Source organism: Ambystoma mexicanum, chromosome 1q, assembly GCF_040938575.1.
Source record: "Ambystoma mexicanum isolate Mex_15411 chromosome 1q, UKY_AmexF1_1, whole genome shotgun sequence".
NCBI lineage: Eukaryota > Metazoa > Chordata > Amphibia > Caudata > Ambystomatidae > Ambystoma > Ambystoma mexicanum.
In genome coordinates, this window is record NC_090922.1 from 246,996,615 (window position 1) to 247,016,738 (window position 20,124).

The following is a 20,124-nucleotide window of genomic DNA, read 5'->3' on the forward strand; positions in this document are numbered from 1 at the left end:
ATTGATGCAGAATGAAGGGCTACCTGGAAGCCAATTTTTAAGTTATATGAGGGTGACGAAGGTGGGCAGTCGGAGGTGGGAGGGGTGGCCTGTCGCGTCATCAGAGGTGGCACTCTTGTCCCTGCTGTACGGCCTAGAAGACGGTCGGAGGCCAACAGCTCACATTTACGGATTTCTGCTGGGAATGGTTAGCACAAGGAATGAAAGGCTGAACATTAAATGGGAGGCTGACATGGGGCTGCCGATTACAGAGGCACAATGGGAACAGGCTCTAATCTTTGTTAAAAATGTTTCCCGGAACGCACGGTTCCGCCTTGCACTGTACGTGCATGGCTCCCAGCAGACTGGCCAAATTTAATGCAAATTTGCTTCCAAACTGTCCATGGTGTAATATTGAAACAGCCGACTTGATACATATACTTGGAAATGTACCCAAGTGCGGAAATTATGGTTTAATATAGAGCAGGCATGTAAAAAAGCCAGATTTGTCAGGTTCGAGTGGAACCCACAGCAATGTCTCTTGGGAATATACTCCAGGCCGAGTAAGTATAGACATGAAATTAAGTGTATGGACCTGGCGTCTGTTCTGGCAAAGAGATGTGTAGCTATGTCATGGAAAAATAAGCAGGGCCCTCAATACAATCAATGGTACAAAGAATTTCAGTGCTGGTGTCTCGCTGAAATGAAAGCGTGGGTGGGTGCTACACAGGGACGGTAGGAAGGGTCAATTGACACGTTTGATGTCTGGAAAAGCCTTGGTGTAGCAATGTTTCACCCTTCTGACAACAAACCACCTTGAAGAGATGGACTCATAGTAACAAAGATTGCATAATATTAATCATATAACTGTGGTTGCTTTCCTGTGTACAATACATTTAGAGAGTCACGTGAAGGCCTGATATACTACAAGTGCCTCCCCCAAGGGCATACACACCTATTGATGTAAAGCGATTATATGAGCTCTTTGTTTCTTTATTTTTTTCTGTTTTACACACATGTTGAAAGGCAGCACACATGTATAGTAGTGTGATGGCCTAACACTAGGAAGGTATCGTGGCGCAAAGAGGTTCATGCTTTATGTATCCTTGCTGTACTGTTGTACAATTACTGATGGTGCACCTGAAAAGAAAATAATAAAACAGATTTAAAAAAATAAAAATATTTGGGTGTAATCTGGGAAAGAAATGAAACTCACTTTCTTTGTAATTCATGATTTGAGCAATTTCGGTATGCAGCATAGCCCCTATAGGTTAACTTCTCAGCAGTGCCCAGTGTGCACGCTCCATAGCAAAGCACTGTGAGAGACGCTTAGCTCTGCGAACGCTGGGGAGGGGGAATCAGATTGAGGTTGTAATGACATAAAAGGCAATAAAACCACTGTGATCATAAAGGATAATAAAACCAAAATACGGGAGGGGTCCGGGAATAGCGTTGCATGCCTTTAGTGTTATTTCTAATTACATATGTGGCCGAGAGTTTGTTATTTTTCTGTTTATTGTAGCAGACAATGGATAGGGAATTCACCACTTATTGGCTTTAGGCAATGCTTGCCCAGAGAGCTCCTTAAAACGGACATGCACTGCAGGACTGCTGAGGTAGCGCTTTCAAAGACTCCCCAGTGCGGTGGGTAAAGGCCACCTGTACTTTCATTTTGGATTATGATGGCCTTAACCAGCTAAGACGATGGGACGTTATTCTCGGCAGTAAGTGCATCATGGCGTGGTGGCCCCAAACCCTTCACCTGAGGAGGACAACACCAGATATCGTCAGACTAGAGTGACTCACACGGAAGCGGAGGATCACGCAAGGACGGGAAACGAGATAGAATCAGAAGACAGACTGCAGCTATACACCACGAACATTATTAATATGTCTTGGGGGCTGGGTAGGTCAAACGGATATGATGTCCATTATGATGGGCCAGACCATGCACGAATATAAGTGAAAGGCAAATTGGAGGCAGGTTGGTTTTGGCTGGTGGTCTGATGGGGTGCTGTTTATAGGGTTTGCAAACCAGCAATAAATTATGTCTTGCTTTGACAACTTCCAACACGACTTGAGGCCTTTTGTTTGATTTTACATTTATAGATTGTGCCTGCAGCTCGGACCTGTGCCTGCAACTCGGACCTGTCGCGCAACACTGCAGACTGCCGGACGCTGACGGCCTCCACCCGGACACGCCCCATGGGTGCTCCAAAAGATATGGTAGGAGACCTACTTGAAACTCGTCATAGGGGGCTCCCAGAGGAGTAGATCGGGGCTAGTAACAGTGCACAAGTCTGCACGGCGAACCAAGGGTCCCATTTTGAGACCAGGGAATGGACAACGTGGGGTGGGATGGGTTTAGGGAATATGCTGAAATCGGCTGGAGATTTCAGAATGGCTATGTAGTGTTGATAGTAGTTTATTTTAGTTTATTTATACCGCGCGCCAAACCCTGGGGTAACTGGGCGCCGGAGACTTAGATGCAGTTACAACAGTAGGTTTTACCTGTGCCATTAACTGTGATTCTTGTAGACCCGTCTCTCCTAAATCCAGAGATTCAACCCAGCAAAATATCAAGGTTAGGGACAGTGCCGGTATAACACACAGATACTGGTTAGAGCAACAGGTGTGGGCGATAGGCTAAAACCTGCAAGTAAATAGGGATAGGTGGGCGAGTGCATGGCGAGAGCTCCTCTCCTTGTCAGGGATACTCCGACAGGTCTTTGGTTGTTAAAACTGGACACGTTTCCCTCTCAGTACTGCAAAGGAGTGGATTCAAAAGAATGCGTGGAACTGGGCGCCTGGGTAACGGGGCAAGTGAAGAGAAAACAGAGTTAAATAGTGAAAGGAAAACGTGAAAACTGCAATCAAAACAAGGGCAGGGACCACCAATGGGGTCGCCCGCCCATTATATGTTTAGGTAGTTTAGCAGTTTGTCTTCTGATTGGACTCATGGCATTGTTTGACTCAACGAAGCAGACTGATGCAATTCCCAAGTGAGGGAAGGTTTAATTTGGACGAACTTGGTGCGCTTAGAAGGGCATGGTGAAAGAAGGGACTAAGCTACCAGCAGTACAGTGGGGAGCGTTTGCCACGTGGCTGGAAGAGGCCACAGCAAGAAGCTGCGACGGAAAAGTTACAGGACTGAGGGACACCAATGACCGGCTAAGAAGACAAGTAACATTTTGTGGGGTACGAAAACAAAGGAAGGGGCTCAATTATGTGCCCTGATGGTGGAGAAGGAAGTGCCGAGGGAGACAGAAAAGGCACAGGAGGATCAAGAGGATCTGGACAGTGTGACGCCAGAAGATAAACTTGATTTTTTCATTAGTCTAAGACCTGGGCAGGGCAGGATCAGGAGAAGCGCAACAGGACGCACAGGTGGTGGACATGTCACCCTTGATACCCACTGCCCCCGGGGTCCAGGGGCTGAGGGGGGTGGGTCCACTAGGGCACAGGCATCCAGGAGGCTACCACCCGCACAGGACCCCCTCAGTGACATGGGGAGGTATGGTTATAAGGAAGGGAGTCCCACATTTTTCAAGCTTCCCTCAGACAATTACCATCTGGTTATGAGGATCGAGAACAACAACAAGCATTGGTTGCTGGCCATGTGCCCTGGACACTCAGGGATTTTAAGACATTGGCTAAGAAGATCCCCAACGATTTGCGGAGGAATGACAAACCGACATGCAGTGTTGTATACTGTCATGGGCGGACATGAACCACTCATGAGAATAGTGATGCCACCAGAGGTAACAGAACGACCTGTAGAAAGGGCAACAAGTCACTGACCAGGGCATGGGGGACGCCCTGGTGCAGGCAAGGAAAAGGAGAATAACGACATGTGCAGGTGTGCCCTAGAAAAAAGTATTGGGCAAAAATATCGAACTGCAAACAAAATAAGGGCAAATCTCCCACTGATAACTTAGAAAGACTGAAGGTGGTGTTCATGCAGCACTCTTCGGTTACAAACCCAGAAGACACAGCACGGAAACTAAAGCAAACTCGTCTGTCGTGGGCTTACTTCCAAAAAGGTACAGATATAGCATAAGAATATGTTCATAGGCTGTTGCTTGCCAGGAACAGAGGACGGAAACGTTTCATAACAAACTAATGACGTTGCAGATGCAGAGTTTTCAGGGCAGCTCCAAGGATCAGCACAATATATCAGGGAATATGACCCAATGGGGGAGCCGATAAAGAGGCAGAGGCGGAGGTCTGATGGGTCTGCAAACCTATCAGGTGCTGCAGGGAGGATATGGGTGACAACCACAGCAACCGAGACAGTGGGGACAGTTCGATCAATTGCAAGGATGGGGAGCATAGGGTCAGCAGGTGCAGGGAAATTGGAATAATCAGCAGGCTTCTAGAGCCTTGGCCCGCCCTAATTTGCCATTATTGTAAACAGGAGGATCATTGGAAAAATTAGTGCCCATTGCAACCACAGAGACAACAGCAACAGGGTTGCACTATTACCAATAATGTCCAGATGCCACAACAAGGAGGACCGGTCCAAAGAAACTGCTCCCGCTGGGACAATGCCCAGGTTTCCGAACCCAAACACTAATCCTTTCTTCCCGGAACTCGCAAGTGCAGGGTGGATGGAGGGTCTAATTCTGACAACCAGAAGGGGGAAGGGACTCTGGAAGCACTATTGATCCCGGTTGACCACAAAAGGCCTCATGTACAATGCCAGGTTCAGGGGTTATCAGGGCCATGTCTGGTAAATACCAGCGCAAGCTGATCTGCTTTGCAAACTAAAAAAAATGTTCTCATGTCCCTACATCAGGTGTTTTCCACTTCGAGCACACAGTGCTTGCATTCAGTCCAATATACCTTATCCCATGCTGCATACTGGCAAGCAGGTCTTCACTACTTGTGTAGCGTCTGTGCACCGACAGTTGGAACCGCTTTTCATCACGAAAGTATTGCATATATTGTCCAGCCAGCCGGTTCGGTGAGCAGCGTCAATACATATACAGCTCCAGTGACCGTAGCAACAAGACGCAGACAAGACAATCTCATCACCCTGCGAAGGACGTCACCACACCCATTAACCGCTTCTGCTTATCCCCATTGAACGTAACTCTACCAGCCTCTGACAATGCTGCCAAGGCAACGACAGGGCAGATATGTGCCACAAACCCCCTCAACCGGGTTTACTCTCAGACGCCTGGTACACCCATCAGCAGCTTGCCGAATCACACACAGTGCGCTGACATGCACACCCTTATCCAAGTATTCAAAACTAACGGGTAAGGCGGAGATTCTGGCACTTAACTAATTAGCGCACTCAGGAAATTTTGATGTTAAGATCCAGCATCCGCACCGGCTTTTACAGATCCTTAAGGATGCTATTAAATACAAATACTACATCCGTAAAAGTTAAGATACACCCATCTCACTAGGCCCTTGGATCTCTTCTGTATTTTTCACCACACTGATAAGACTGAACTTTTGTACCACACGAAAACCGTGACCTCCACACCGGCCAAATCAGCTCCCACAGCTCACTACCTCTGTCGGCAGTCAAATAGTCATGATGAGAACCTGCATTAAGGTAAGTCCCTTTAGCACAGAGCCAGTTTGACATGCAATCATGGCTCATCTCTTTCTGCACTGTATATATTTCCCTGCACTAAAAAAGGTCCTCGTTTTTTCACAGCTATCTCCCTGCGTGTCAGTGACTCATATAGGCTATGGCCACACTAGCCTACACTCCTTTTCGCGTAGACCTAAGACAAACCAGTACAAAAAGCTGCCATAAAGTCATGATAGACATATCTCAGTTTAAAAAAAAAAAAAAATAAGAAATGCTCGAAACAAGCTAACTGTTAGTTACAGATTGAGATCCCAGGACCTTGCACACTTCGGAACATCCGCTTCCAGATGAAACGTCTCCATCTGATAAGTCGCAGAAAATATAGCTCCTAGGTTAGTCCCTTCATCTACTTTCCCTTCAGTGCTTTATCATAACGGTTCACAAGGACTAAATAATTAAATACAAGTAATTAATGTATTATGTTTAATGAAGGGTCCACTTTGAATCAATGGTCTTGAAGAAAACTATTGATTCTGTAGAAAGTTGCTGAAACGTCTGGTTAAAAGACAGTTAGACCCTACGCCTGTGTTCACCCAGTAGAAGGGCACAATCTGGTCACTTATTAATTAAGTTCAGACGTAGAACTGCTAAAAAGAAGTCACCCCTCACACGCCCCCCTGAGGTTATGGTGGGTTTAAAAAGGTTAAGTAGGAAAGTCCATTTGAGCCAAGTCTCACATTCCACAACCGCAAGGCATTGTGGGTATGCAAATTAGCTCAAATGCAAACCTTTTTCTCCAAATTGTCTTTGTCTAAGAGGGCAGTGCTACTTTATACATAGCTTAATCAAGATAGACATTTGCAAGGCTGCCAGGATAACTACATACCTGGTTTCACCCTTATTAGGGATCATCAGTGCAGTACAGTGCCGACAGTCTTGTAGTTCGAGCATTTGCCCATGATATCTATTTTAGAGAATAGAGAAAAAGAGCTGAACACTGTCAGCTAACGGCGGCGCTCATCCAGTAATTTAAAAAAAATCACTCGAAGGGATCTATGTTCAGCGTCCTTTATTAGGTATATGGTGGACAGGATACAGCAGAGAAAAAAACAACTACGCGTTTCACCCTTATGGGCTTTGTCAGATTGTGATATATATGTGTGTTGGGAACCCACCCGTGTATGCAGCCTACATCAGGGGAGACAGTAGGCATATCAAATACCACTGTCATACACTAGGTGACAGAGCCCCTGACCATTACATTAGGGCACATTACCGATTCATCCCAGAGCCAGCCGAATGTCCAGTGGGGGTAGTCCCATCTCCCTGTGAGGCTCTACCGAATTGGATGAGCGAGGATGATTACTTGATGGTTCTGAACTCTTTTTTAAAAATGGGAAGAGCCCACAGCGAGGCCCCAACCATAGAGAAACAAGTGCAATCACTAACATACCTACTACTGTAAATAAAAAGCTCATTGTATTGTATCCAGAGCCTTCACATAATTCTGATCTAATATATTAGGGTCACTCTGATCTTTTTATAAGAACAAAATGATTTCTAAAATCATCCATTGGTATAAGCAATGGACAGGAACCACGGTGGGGACAGCAAGAAGAGAATCTGGTGGTAATGGAAGCATAGTTCCAGACTTGGTAAATTTGTCCATGGCTATGCACACAGTGGTGTACAAGGGCATTGTGGGGTGGAAGAGCTCAGTGCTGTTGTAGATAAAGGGAAGGAACTGCATGTATGACTGGAGTGTTATTTATTAATAGTAGTGGATGGGAAAAATAATACCAGCTCAGTGAAGGTGTGTCCGAATTCTACTGATGCCTAGTGGCATTTTTCAGACAGCCTAGACTAAAGAACGTGTACTATGATTCAGCATTTGCAGTCACCAGAGATGGAGACAGGAGAATTAATGAAGTACACTCAGGTGTTTAATTAGCGGTTGTGTTTTGGGAAGCAGGGGCATTTGTCCCGGGCCCCCAAGAAGTTCTGGATGCGGCAGAGGCCTAACAGTGTGTTGAGGTTGCTTGGGAAGGTTGTAGGGGGAGGAGAGTGTCAATAGAAGCTGGACTGCAGGTAGGTTATTATGTGATTCGGTGTAGATGCACGAGAAAATGAAACGCCATCTTAGAAAACAGCAACCATCTTGAAGGCATAGCGCGAATCGTAATAATACGTGTGTGAATGCAGGAGCTGGTTGCAGTTTGGGCAGCAGTGGGGGGGAAGGCCAACCCCACAGCTATTCATAAACCTCTCATTGTATCATACAAACAGCACGTGTAACTCAGAAAGAATGCACCCTACAAAGCCATGAGGGGGTCGAGAGCTCCCTGCGAGCAGCTACCCCATGAGAAGGAGGGCACAAGCCTCCAACCTCCCCTAGCCCAAACTACAAGTTATAGTGTCCAAAGGCCCCTGTCCCAAGTCCCCAAAGTTCCAGAGAACAGGTCAGTCCCAGTCCAACAACCATAAAGCTGTTAGCTCGCCAATCTATCACAACGATCACAGCAGAGTAGCCCAGACCTCAGTGATTTGTGCTGCAAGATGCCAGGGAGGGAAAGTAACAAATGTAAGCCCGGGGTGGGAAGAACTAGAACAGCGCTGAGGCGTCTGAGATTGAGCTGGGTTTTGTAAGATAGTTTGACCTCGAAAGTAGCCTCCGCGCCCATATCTGCAGTACCAGATGCACATTAGGCCACAGATGGGGCATGCTATGATTTGTACTTTTAATTGCCAATTAAGAACTGTGTTCCCGATGACGAAGAAGAACCCCATGTGGAAGAAGACGAACAGGAGAAGTTGGGACTAATGACCTGGCATCCCCTATGGAGCAGGCTGCCTATGTATAGGGTCACACCAACCAGCTAAGTGGATTGCAACCTATGTGATGTACGTCAGTTGTGACGCTTTCTTCCTTTATAAGCCATCGCCCATGGTGATTTCATCAAACCGCTCCGTGGCAGCACAGTTATTTGCTATCGGGTTCTTGTTTTTTATGAGAATAAACCTTGACCTCCTTGCAAGAGGTGTGCTGGGCCTTTTTCCCAGGTGGGTTGTATTTTCTCTGGTGTGAGGGTTGAGGGGGTTTCTGTATATGTGGCATTACACTGTTGAATCTGGATAGAGTCAGACACAGATATATGGTATTAAATACAACTGTAGCCCGATTTTGTTCACTGTTCCTTTGTCTGCTTTCCTGGGGAGTACCCACAATATACCTTGTGGGAGGTTTTCGTCCTACTCCTTAATGCGTGCAACAAAATCCATCGACAGGCAGGTTGCTCTCCGGGCACTTTGCAGGGAAAGAATCCACAAATCCAAAGAGGATACAGAAAGTTCAAGGGGCTTGGATCCGATCAACTCGGCTGATTGACACTTCTCCTTACTGATAATCTTCATTACTCTGAGCCCTGCTCTTCCTCGTCAAAATACTAATATCACAGCCAATAAGTAGGGTGGTTTGGGTAGGAAAGAAAGGATTCTGGGAACCAATCCTTTATGCCCAAATGTGGAAGGGCTAAAATAATTGCGTAAACAAATATAAATAAAAAACAGTGGGGTGGCTTAATAGCCATGGAATAGGCTGCTCTGTTCCTGAGCTCCTGCAGATCCGAGAAGTGATCCTGAAGCGCATGAAGGAATGAGGCTATGGACATAAAATATAAAAGGACGTGCAGCAAGCGGAATGCATGGGGCATAGGTTGAGCGCCCAAAGGAGCGGAACTGTTGAATGAACCATCGCTGTGGAAATGTAAAGGAAAGGCTTTCTCCCCCGGAAAAAAACAAAATGGCGGATTCCATGTGAACAGTGACTGTGACAAGGACGGTGGCTGCAGAGCAGGCTCAGAAACAATTGACAGGGGTGACTACATTGTATCAGCAGCGAGGATTACACGGCCTTTGGTGGTTCTCCGAGGCACACACGCCGCCAAATTAGTGTTGCACGCGGCAGACAGCGCTCCAGTGAGACGAAGCACAAGCCCGAGAGAAGGGGGCGGGCTGGCGTGTTCGGGGTTACTGCATTAGGTGGCCCCGTTAAGCGCTATGCCGCATGGATTTAAGGCGAGATGCAAGGGTGGCACGACTCGCTGAGGGAAGAAAAGGATGCCACAGTGAAAGGCACCGTAGACCCATAGTACACATATGCCAGTGGAGTTGTTGTGAAGACAAGGGCGGAGAGCCGGCCGTCCGCAGTCCTCAGAGCGTACGCAACTAACTGCCCTATGGGAAACGGCGGGCCCCACGAAGAGGCAGATCACTGCCGAGAAATGAACTGAAAAGTAGATCTCATAGGAAGCGCGGGCGGCAACAGTGATCAGGAAAGAACAGTGCTTGCCTGCGGTGTGGTAGAAGTGCAGCAGATTGACTGATAAATGGATTTCTAGACACCGAGTAGCCCCCATTGGACGGGGAAGGGACGCCAGCCGCGAGCGGCTCATAAAATAATTGCAGCGGGACCCCAGACGTTTGCTGAACACAGTGGGCGAGAGCAGAAGCACCCGCGAGTGCAGAGCGAACAGCAGCAGAACGTTAGCTCATTACAGAAAGGATGGTGGCGAGCCGCACACGCTGAAGGTGACAATGGGACCAACAGTAAATATCCTCCGATTGCAGTGGTGCACAGAAAACACGGATTGGTACGAAGCCCAGTTATAATGCAATTTGGGAGCAATGCTCCACGGAATGTAGTGATACATTAGCGCCTGGAGCACGCAGGAAGCCCGCTCTTCTGTGATAGGGGGCCCAGGAACCGCTCTAGCACTGTGGGCCGTTAAAGTAGCCGAGACCTGCATAAGAATACTGGACTTATACTAAAGCGCTGCCAGGCGAAAAAGACACCTGGGTATACTGCCATTTTAACATCAGGAGTGGCCAACAATCTGGCTCTCCGTGGACATTTGCCAGATGCTGGTGCGCTAAGGGGAACAGCGGCAGGCATTGGGGCGAACATGTAACATTGGACGCATTATAAGCCTGAGCTGCACTGGTGGTGGAGAAGGAGCAGCGCCTAATTAGGCAGGCTAAGTGCGGGGAGGTTCCTCCTTAAAGTAGATACATAGCACCGAACTCCACAGAGGTCTGGGCGCAGTGGTAGTGGCCAGCAGGGTGTGCTTATTGGCCTCCAGAAACACGCTAATGAGACATCGACTACAGAAGCCAAAAGAGAGACGTGGGAGGACACAGCCCACTCGGAACGCAACTTTACACACCACCACACAACGCAGCCCATTGAGGAATACGCTCCAGCGCCTGACTGAATTGGTGGAGTCACAACAACACAGAAGAGCTGGAACCAGACATGTGGGAAGGATTGCATGAGGTCAGTGAAAGGGGCGAGGGGCAAGAGCAAACAACCAACAATGGAGACCTTTGCAAAGGCACAGCGGACCCCCTCAATCCCGTCAGATAGTGCAGTGGTGGCTCCCGTGGACGGTACCCCGGAAGGAGAAAACCATCAGCTTCTAGCAGCCATAACAGAACTGAGTGCTAAGTGGGGTATAGCAATGGCAGATCTACGAACGGCCCTAGAGAACAAAATAGATGCCGTAGGAATCGAAGTCACCCTGCTGCGACAAGACGTTAGGGCGCTGGCAGAAAGGACAAGCGGCCTGGAGAGCGCGGTGTAGACTAACACGGATGTCAGCACAAATAATGCAAAAGAGGTCCACGTGCTGAAACAGCAGGTTGCTAATCTTGAAAACCGAGTGGAAGGAAGGGCAAGACGGAACAACATCCGGGTGGTCGGCCTGCCGGAGGGAGAAGAGGGCCAAGACCCCACGGACTATGTGGAGAACATGACCCTGCAAGAGATAGGGGCAGACAAGCTCTCACAGGGGTTCACGGTGAAACGCGCACATCGGGCCCTGATGAGGAAACCACGGCCTGGGGCCCCACCGCGGCTGATAATTGTGAAAATTCTGAACTATAAAGACAGGGAGAAGATCCTGGAGTATTTTCGTAAGGGCGGAACGATAGAAAGAGCATCCACCAACATCACGGAATACCCTGACTACAGTATGCTGGTGCAAAGACAGGGGTATAGTTATGTGGCGGTCTAGAGGAGACTGCGTACGGCTGGTGTCAAGTACATGCTTCTGTACCCTGCGAAGCTGAAAGTCTTGCACAAAGGAAGAGCGCTTTTTTTTTTATACCCCAGAGGAAGTGGCGTCATGGCTGGATTTGCAGGGCTGTCCAGAGCGAGAGGAGGAACAAGACCGCCAGGAGCACGATAAGTGAGAAGAATGTATCATGAACACTGAGGGGATAAGTGGGAGGGGGAGCCCTAGTATGAAACTTTGGAACATTGGGTCAGTATTATGTAGCCTTTGGACTCTAGGACCCTGTGGGACTGGAATATAGTGAATAAAATGCACAGGTGAACTGGGTAGCACTAAGCGTGGCAAATTTGGTACAAAAAGGAGCAACAGGATGGAGGCAACCTACCCCCGAGAAAAAGGTTGGTTGCCATAAGAATTCATTTGTTATCTATAGATATTATTTGAGTATTAAATAATTTCTTTTAACACTTAAAATCCTATCATTTTAGAATGTTGCTGTTTTCTTCAGATTATGATAAATTAGGAATACTATCTAAATAGTATTCTGTTAGTCAACATTAATACTCCAACATTGATCACAAAATTCATTCCACTTTAAGCGGCACTAAAAAATGCCGCTATGAAATAACACGAAGTTAATCGTGTCCATTTTTGCTATAAAGCAGTTGCGGCATCCAAAATGGCTGCCGCGTTGCACGCAAGTACGCGATGATGTCACGCGGGAATGCAAGTGTGATGATGTCATACACGGAAATTGTAATTTCAATTCGCGCATTTAAACACTAAGCGCGCTGGATAAGGAGCTTGAGAGTGACAAGCGTATCACCTCTGTGAAAAAGGTAAGCTGAGGAAACTGATTCCCCCAAAGCCTATTAGTAAATTGATTGCCAACTAGGATGCAACCCAACAAGGTCCAACTTAAACTTAAAATATGTGCTTTTTTGCTTAAATAGGGTAAAACACCCAAAAGAAATTTAAAGTCATACTCACAGGAAGAACATAGATCAAAATTGAATGATTGAATTGTGGCAAAACAAGCCCAAAGCTAACAATAATTGGTAAGTGTCATTTGTATGGTACTATTTTCTTCATGATTAACCTTTAGAAAAAATGTTAGAAAATATTAAAAAACATTTGTTAGATATGTCTCTTGTTTAATTCAGTATAAAGGAATGAATGTTTTTCTTTTCTTAAAAAAAAAAACAGCAATCAAATCTCTCCTGAGGATCCCCTGTGATATGAACAAGGGTGAAACACGTGTAGAGAGTGAGAATAAGAGCTTGAATATGGAATAAAAAATACCCAATTTTTGAAAGAGCAATCCAGTGGGAAGGAAATATATTTGGCACTCATAAGAATCAAAAAATCAAATGGGAAGTCGCAAGTGAAAATGTATATAATTTGAAAAATGATTTTCCCCCGAGAATTAGTAGAAAGGCGGTCACTAGGGCGACTTCACCCTGCTAAGCCGCAAGTACAGGCTTTTGCCAGAAAGGGCTAGATGCGGGGGTGCCTGAGATCCAGGGATGGAGCTGGGCAACAGTTGGGGAGGGTGTTGATGGGAAAGGGCGTTGATGGGGAAGGGCAGGGAGGTGGGGGGGGGGTTGTTGTGTGCATAGTTAGGGGAAGTTCAAGTTGGGGTATGAGCCTACATAGAAGGGTTAAGCTACTGGAGTTGGACTGCATAGGTGGAGGGGGGGGACTATGACATGTCATGGGGGATCTTAAAATAGTCACTTGGAACATCATGGGGCTCAATAGTTACCTGAAGTGAAATAAAGTTATGCTATACTTACGGAGACAGAAGATATACGCACCTGACGCAAGATAAGATGGAGATGATCAGGACGACATGGGTGGGGAACGGTGGTGGGTTCGCCATATTCGGCTTATGCCAGGGGAGTTATCATCTGGGTGGCGCCACACGTCCCGTTTCAGCTGCTACAGACGCTGGTGGAGACGGACGGGAGGATGGTTTTGGTGAGGGGATTTGTGAAAAATAGGGAGATAAGTATTGTAAACACGTAATACTGCGGCATATTTTAAAACGCTGTGTAACAATCTTACCACGTGTGTAGGGGGTGCGGTGATTTGGGGGGGGACTTTAATTGCATATTAAACACTACGGTGGACAGGTCAGATGGGAAAACGGACAGGCCAGCCCCATTGGCTAAAACGTTACAGACGCTGCTGAATGATTTTTGGTTAGAAGATGTATGGAGGGCGCGCCATCCTCATGAGAGGCAATACTCGCGTTATTCTGCCCCACAGCAACTACACACAAGGCTGGACTACGTCTTCGTCACTCCAGAGATACTGACCAAGATCACGCAAGCTGAATATAAAGCAAGGGTCCTCTCGGACCACTCGCCTCTGATCCTTAGATGGCAATGTTGTCCCCCGAGAGCAAGAATTCCGACGTGGCGCCTCAGGGCAGAGGCGCTCAGAGACCTCCATTTTAGGGAGAACATGAGGGAAGAGATAGTTAGCTACTTTGAGACGAATACAGGTAGTGTGGATTCAGCTGGCACATTGTGGGAGGCCTTCAAAGTTGTGATGAGAGGCGTGGCGATAGCAAAATCTAAGGGATTACAGGGAGGGATCCTGGCGGACCTGCAGGAAACCGAGCGAGAAATGGAAAGGGCACTTAGAGGAGAAAACAGTACCAACCAAGACACGGATTTGATACTAAGGCTGCAGCAAAAGTGCGCAGGGCACTGGGAAAGATTGTGTGACTTTAACTATAAAAAGTATATAGAGAGGCAGCATGCGGAAGGGGATAAACCAGGAAGGATTTTGGCATGGCTATATAAGAGTGAAATCCCTAGACCCCCGATTAGATCGATAACAAGGGAAGATGGGACAGTGGTGGATACCCAAGAGGGAGTTAATCAGGAGTCCACAAACTATTATGGGCGGCTATATGGGGATGATAGTGAAGATAATCGCGCAATGATAGTGGAAACACTGGAGGACATAGGATTGCCGCAGATCAGTGCTGAGGAAAGAGAGGAGATGGACGCATTGATTACTTTAGAGGAGTTAGAAGAGGTGGTGAGACAGTTGCCAAGTAGTAAAACCCCGGGGGCGGATGGACTACCGAGCACATTTTATAAAATATTTAAAGATGAGGTGCTTCCCCCGTTGTTAGATATGCTGAATGAGTCGTATGAGCTAGGCAGATTGCCAGAGTCACTCAGAGAAGCGATTATAATACCACTTCCCAAACCCAATAAGCCAGGGCATAGCTGCAGTTCTTATAGACCCCTGTCGATGTTGAATCAAGACAGTAAAATTCGGACTGCTGTTTTGGCAAACAGATTAAGAAAAGTCATAGGCAAATTGATACACCCTGACCAGATGGGCTACGTCCCAAAGAGGAACATATCCAATAATCTTAGAAGGCTCCATAGAGTCATTGAATATGGAAACGAAAGCGAGGACGAATTGGCAATTGTATCGTTGGATGCAATAAAGGCCTTCGACTCGGTCAAATGGCCATGGTTGTTGGCGTCCCTGGCTGGCTATGGGATGGGTCCAGGATATCTACAGTGGGCAAAAATGTTATATAGTGAACCGCTGGCCTGAGTTAAAAGAGGGTCAGTGGTATCGGAAAGGTGGAAGCTTCGTAGGGGAACCAGGCAAGGCTGCCCATGGTCCCCTATGCTCTATATATTGGCCCTGGAACCCTTAGCTATCTATTTAAGGCAACAATATGACATGATAGGCATCCCTGTGGGAGGTGAACGACATCTGATATCATTATATGCAGATGACATACTACTGTATTTGCGATATCCAGAGGAAAACCTCCAATACGTCTCAGAGGTGATGGGAAGATATGCGGGAATGTCCGGTACAGCGGTGAACCCTCAGAAGTATAGTATGTTCCCATTGGGTGGATATAAAGGGATCCCCTGAAACAATTACCGGTGTTGCAAGTACCATGGACAGCTAGCACATTTCGCTATCTAGGAATATATATCACGCAGTGGAAGAAGAGCATAAGCACAATACAAGTGGCCATCGCGAAAATTGAGAATTGCATGCGGTTCTGGGTAAAGCTGCCCTTAGCAATGATGAGACGTAGTGCAATGTTAAAGATGGTGGTCTTGCCTAGGCTCATGCACTACTTCAGGAATATCCCGTATTTGATACCAAAGAAGTTCTTTAGTAGACTGGACAGCATGTGCAGGGACTTCCTGTGGCAGGGTACACAAAACAGAGTGGCTCTCTGGAAGCTACAGAATTTTTATGAGAAGGGGGGTATAAAATTGCCTAATTATGAAGTTTATTATGTTGCAAGTCAGCTGCAATATTTGGCCAAATGTCTTTCAGAGGAGGTGACCTCTGAAACCAGGCTGTTCAGGCAGGATTGTGCCCCCATTTTATCTGAAGGAGATGCCTCAAGCACTAATGTATGGGCGCCCAAAGATGATGGTGCTAGGATGGAAGATGTGGCGAAGGGCGTGTCAACTGATGGGGAACCCATGGCCGTGCTCCCCTCAGGTACCACTCGTTGCACTGGCGGGTGGAGAAGAGCAACTGAGGATGATAATTAGAAACCACTGGGAGCGGCTGGTATAGCGACAATGGGAGATATTTGGCAGGAGGGGACCATTACAGATTTTGGGGAGCTGGGGACGGAAACTGGGTTACACACTGGCCAGTATATCACGTACCATAGACTGGTGCAGAAGATTAAGAGAACGTGGTCCTAACTGGTGCTTGAGGAAGAACCAGATGCTACCATAGACATAATATACGCCATAGCAGAGGGGGGGGGACACGAGATATCTAGAATCAGAGGATAGCCAAGTTCAAGAATGCAGGACAACAGCAACAGGCATGCCCAAGTGTGATGAGGAGAACACAGGCATGGTGCAAATGTTTTGGTCATGCCCGGTTATCGATCGCTTCTGGGGCGAGGTTGCACGTAAATTAGCAGAAAAAGGTATCAAGATCGTGGTTGATACTGTGTGGGCCTGCCTGTTAGGGGGGGTTCCCTAGGCCACGGAAACTTAAGCATGTAAGCAAACTGAAAGATCTGGCATATGCGCTTGCGAAGAGGAGTATTGCTATGGGGTGGAAGGCGTGCCAAAAACCACGATTGGAAGTATGGTGGAAAGACCTGCAGAAATGGGCAGAGGCGGAAACCAAGGTATGGCTAGAAGCTAGCAGTGCTGGGGGGGAGGAGGAAACTGAGACCCTGATGGCCTGGAAACTACTGATAGCAGAACTATTTGGGTCAATGCACGACCCATTGGATCCCACGGAAAGGAATACCCCATCACATTAGTAAAAGTAGGCTCGTAACGGGGGGTGGGTAAAGGGAGGCAGTGAACAAGATTGAAAATGTATAATCGAAATGTTATTGTATATACTGCAAGTTTGGTGTGTATTGTTTTTTAAAATATTCAATACAAATGCTTTAAAAAAAATTATAAATAAAAACCATAAAAATGTGCATTGTTATACAAGCTTTTCGGAAGTCCATTTGAGGATGGCAGTAGTGCGTGTGTCAGAAAACTGTCCCTGTTGTACTCATTTTAGCCAAATGTTGTACTAAAAGAGTCTGAAAACGCATCTCTTTCCCACAGCTATTAACACCAGAGCAACTACCCTACCGTCACCTGTGTTTCCCAATTTTCCAATCCTTCCCTAAAACATCTATTAACTTCTGTTTCACCTCCAACCTGGAACATTGTAAGGTGCTCCGAGACACTCTGGTTTGGGCCAGCGTAAGACTAAAATTAAAATAAAATAAAATTACATAAAATATACAAGACATGTCTGCATAACATGCAAAATTATAGCTAAAAAGAACATAGTATTGAAGGATATAAAAGTCATGCCTCAAAGTTGACTTTTATATATGTTGATGCTATGAAGAGTAAGTAGAGCAATGTTTGCTCTACCTTAAGACATGCAGTTATTTGACTAACGCCTGTACTAATGCTTTATTATGTATTTGCGCGTAAATATCTTGCCGGTCATAGAGTACATTGGTGCTTGGCAGAACATCCCACATGGAAAAAGACTGTTGCCTTTTTGCAAAGCCTATAGCATATAATAGACGTACACTGACTGCATGTGAAAAGCTAACAAAAATGTATTCTTAACGATGGTAGCGCTTTTGTACACAGCCAGGCAGTATTGCAACAGATCAGTTTTGGTCCATGATTGTAGCTGGTAACTCTCTTGTGACTACTGCTGCAGCAATGCATATTTAGGAGACCATTCAATGCACTCTATCAACTATGAGGACTGGAAACGAATTACATAATTAGCTGAAATGGTCGATGCTTTTTAATAAACTGGACCCATATAAAGATTGCAATGGGATTTTTTTGTGGGGACATTTAAACTTTTATTTTTAATAATAATTTAAGTGAATCAGACTTTTAAGATTGCATGTATGTCGACTACCAAATGAATTTACCAAGGACTTTTAGATAACAATGTTAGTATATGCATTCCTTCAGTATCGTACATAATGTTTTCCTTTGCCTTTACTTGTTCATTTGCGTTATTGATTTTAAATGTAAAGAATATTCTGCTTTTTTTAAAGAATTATATGATATTTTAGTACTTTATGCAAAAGGCAAAAATATCAGCCAAAAGCATTAAATAAATAAAAATATTTCAACAGTACATCATTTCACCAACTTTCAATCTTGGCTCCTAGATTGTATAAAATTGGCCTTTTGCTGGTTCTCAATATTTTATCCGTTTGTATATTTTAGAAAGATTTACACTTTTATGGCTTCCAAATCCATGAGTTGTTGAGAGCATACAACATATTTTCTAAGGAACACGTTCCACAACAGATTAATATTTTATTGGGTTCGGAAAACAGTTACACTAAATCTTGATACAAAAAGTTCTGGCAAGAGGCTAAAAGACACGGTGTGAAATAAAGAAGACCATTAATCAAATTACTGTTTCGCGAAAAACGATGGGCACAAATATCTTAATTGCAGGAGGATGGGATGCAGTCTGAATGAGGGTGGTAAATGCACAAGTATGGGGTGTAACTCATTGCGTTACGGGGACCGATGCGATGGAGGGAAGGAAGCTTCAAAAGGAAGGGGAATACTGTAGCAGGTGATAAGAAACATCTTCTGCATGGGATTCGTCTGCCAATGCGATGAATGTCAGCGTTACAGAAAAAAAGTTTGCTCTGACATCCCAGCAATGTTGCAGATTTATAGGGAGCTCCGACGTGCTCCTGGTGGAGACCGAGAATTTCATGGTTTTTGACATGTTGTACGGTCCTAATATGGCGGGTGTACCAACATCACGATCACTAAAAAGGAGGACAACCGCCACTCTGTGCGGGTTGAGTGTACTAGCACTTAAAAGCTACGGCACTGTATCTGAGCTAGGCGGGGTTGGAAAGAACATGTAGCATTAATTTCTGTATCGGAGCCCTATATAAATACAGACCCGTTGAAATATATATATCCAAAAGAAAGCTAATTCTCCATACTCCCGCTGCCAGAACCAACACCGTTACAGCATTTGTTTTTTTGTTCAGCTGCAGAAGCCACAACTCACCCCGTTCCTACTACCTGAACTGCTACACGCCTGCAAGAACCTACTAGCAGCTTTCTAGAAGATTCAATGTATGGGGGCAGCCATCTTGGCAGGCAGTGACGTCACAGATACAGGATGACTGTTCCGGCCCGTGTTGTTACATATTAGATATCCCGTTCTGATTAAGCGTCTTCTAATTCCGACTCTTTAATGAGCTGTCTTCTTCACGTCCTGTTGCCAGTGAGCAGTTCATAATTACAACTACGCTGAAGAATGCGGGTTTTTACTTACTAGTACTCTTCATTACACCTAGTCACGATCTTCCTCGTTACAGTACTTATGAAACATCACCCTGTGGCATACCGGCCTAGATTGGAAAATCAAAACCTCTGAGATGTTTGCCCGGGCATAGCCACACAAGACTCCGCCCACAAGCCCTGCCCACATGTAAAGACGCCGCCCACACGTCAAAAATGTAAACTATATTGATTGTGTGATCGGCTTTATGCACAAAACTGCATCAAATGAAACTGCCCTCAAAAAACGTATTTACCATTTTTATAGTGCTGTTTTCCATTTGGAAACCTTACACTACTCCAGATAAAGGCATTTTTGCTAACATGTGCAGACAGGTCTTCTCAGCTGCAGCCGGCAATGAGGCCTCCAAATATCCTTTTGAAACGCGCACCCACAAGATGTAAAGTTGAAGGTATACTTACCAACATTCTGTGACCAAAAAGATGTAGGATTTTTCAAGTTTCAAAAATTATACTTAGCATCACAATGACATCACATGAAATTACAAAACATACGTTGCTGGTACTAGTGGAGTATTCTAAAATGCACAACCCACAGCACAACATGGAAAGATGCTCAAATGTTTAAAATGAATAGTTGTGAATGGTAAGTTAACACCAAATTCAATTACCTAACTTCACAGAAAATAATCACACAGAGCTGCTAGGCAACGTTTGCTACTGCTCT

The 20,124-nt window shown here is 45.8% G+C and overlaps 1 protein-coding gene across 2 annotated transcripts in view; it reads right to left on the reverse strand.

Annotated features, from left to right (window-relative positions):
• The window catches only part of HSPBP1 (HSPA (Hsp70) binding protein 1), a 448,201-nt gene extending 428,635 nt beyond the window's left edge, over nucleotides 1-19,566 (reverse strand). Inside the window, exon 1 of one of the 2 annotated variants that reach the window (XM_069638225.1) lies at nucleotides 19,432-19,566. The gene's annotated coding sequence lies outside the window, so the exon portion shown is untranslated. Of the gene's footprint in view, nucleotides 1-19,161; nucleotides 19,287-19,431 lie in introns of those variants that run through there. The other variant, XM_069638217.1, reaches the window with a different exon arrangement.
• Between the last annotated feature and the right edge of the window lie 558 nt (nucleotides 19,567-20,124).